This window comes from Neomonachus schauinslandi, chromosome 16, assembly GCF_002201575.2.
Source record: "Neomonachus schauinslandi chromosome 16, ASM220157v2, whole genome shotgun sequence".
Taxonomy (NCBI): Eukaryota; Metazoa; Chordata; class Mammalia; order Carnivora; family Phocidae; genus Neomonachus; species Neomonachus schauinslandi.
Genome location: NC_058418.1, coordinates 2,163,222 through 2,165,427, shown reverse-complemented (window position 1 = coordinate 2,165,427; position 2,206 = coordinate 2,163,222).

The window sequence follows — 2,206 nt, the reverse complement described above, 5'->3', positions numbered from 1 at the left end:
CCGCGAGCGCGCGCGCCGCGCGGACATGCGGGGGGCGGCGAGCGCGGGCAGGGGCGCGGGGACCCGCGGGCGGGGGTCCCCGCCGCGGCGAGGCGCTCCCCGCACAAAGCCCGGGGCGGGCCGAGGCCGGACTGCGGGGACCCCGGCTGCCTTCGCCCGCCCTGCCCGGGGAAGGCCGCGCGCGAGGAATGGCCCTCCATCCAGGGGTCAGCGAGGAGCGGTGACCACGGGGCCGGAGAACCGAGGTGAGGGTGACAGGTGGTCGGGCCTGGTGGACGGGGACGAATTCGCCCCTTCAGAGTGCGGGGAGCGTGAGATCCTGGGGCAAAGGGCCTCTCGGGCTCCTGTGCTGGTGAGTGGTTGTCCCTAGGCTCTGAGGCTGGTAGATCGCAGGAATCCAAAGGTTTGGAAGTTCCCTCTGAGTCCGAGCATCAAGCAGCCGTGCAGGGAGGGACCGTGACTTGCCAGGGTCAGCCTGACCCCACACCATCCTAATTCATGCTCCCAGAGAGAGGAAACCCCTCCCTAGGTAGAGTGACAGTCGTATACAGATCAGTCCCTTCAAAATTGGTCCCATCCATCCGTTCGTGCCCGAGCATTTGATTCTTCACCTGTTGATGCCCTTTCTGATTTAATGGCTGTAGTTTAAGAGTCAGCAGGAAGGGACCGTTTCCAGCCTGGTGATTAGGAGCATCGTGTAGATTTGGTCTCCAGCGACTCCGTTCTCTTCCCCCCAGCTCTTCCTTCCAGGGGCATTGCCCTTCTCCAGGAGAGGAGGCATAAGCCGGAGGCTGCACGGACAAGAACCGAACTGAAAGCCATGTCTCAGGTGAGTTGGCATTTCCACTCTCCTCTCTGAAATGCAGTCTTGCTTTTCAGGACTTAATAATGTTTATTTTCTTTTAAAAGTTTTCAGTTTAAGAGACCTGTCCTGGGAGCTGGTTCCCATTTCCTCACATTCTGGTGAGTGATGGGCTACACAGGTAGCCCAGGGCCTCCCTCCCTGCTTCCTCTTCATCTCATTCAGTGTTCGTTCTTCACTGGTGAAGTGATGCAGCCCCTCGCTGTGTCACTTTTCTCAGAGGGACGCTGATGGGGCCGAAAGGTCCTCCTTGGGGCAAGCACGGCAGTTGCTGGTGCTGTACCTGGTTTGTTTGGTATCCACTTGGTGCCAGTCCCTGGAGAGACAGATGGCTAAGCCCCAGTCCCTGCTCTCAGGGAGCTCATAGCCTGAGCTTCTAGCTGCCTGTGAGGGAAGGGCGGGGCATCTTTCCCAAGGAGGTGATTTTGGAGCCATGTTTTGCAGAGAGAGGGGATGTTTGGCAGCCCTGGTGCAATGTGAGAGGCTGTCTTTTTCTCACTTGATTGGATGGCTTCTTAAAATGCTGACAAACAGTTTTGTTTGTTTCTGACCTCTGTGTCTCATAAATATGACAGCCAGCTCATAAATATACGAACCAGGTGCCAGTTGTCCCACCCACGCTACTTGTAAGCAAGTTACCAGCGATCGCCACATTACCAGACGCACTGTCCAGTCCTCAGTCTTTTTTGACTATCATTGGCATTTGAAGCAGCTCAGGGGTTGGCAGACTTTCACTGTAAAGGGCTAGGTAGTAAATGTTTTGGGCTTTGCGGGCCGTAAGGGCTCTGCTGCGGCTGCGCCCCTCTGCCTTCTAGACCTAAAGCAGCCTCGGACAGTATGTAAATGAATGGCAGGGTCGTGTTCCAGTGAAACTGTTAACAAAAACGGGGCTGCCGACCCTTGAAGTAGCTCATCCCTTGCTCTCCCGTGGGACCCTTTTTTCCCCCTTGGCTTGTAGCACTCATCTAGCTTTCCTACCACCTTCCTGACTTCTCAGTTTTCACTGCTGGTTCCTCCTCCTCTCCCGGACCTACAACTGTCGCGTGCCTCAGGATGGTGTTCTTGGCTCTCTTTTATTGTCTGTCTGGACACGTTCTCCTGAGGAACAATGCCTGTTCTCATCTGTAGGAACTAGCCACGGGCAGGCTTCTCCCAAATTCGCCTTTCCAGCTCAGACCTCTCCTCTGAGCTCCAGGCCTGTGCGTCCGACTTGATTCCTCCTCTTGAATGTCGAATAGGTAATTCAGACCTAATACATTCACATCTGAAATCTGAGGTCCCCCCCACCCCGAAACTGGCAGCTCCCAAGTTGTCTCTGTCTCAGACCGTGGCAGTTTCGTGCTG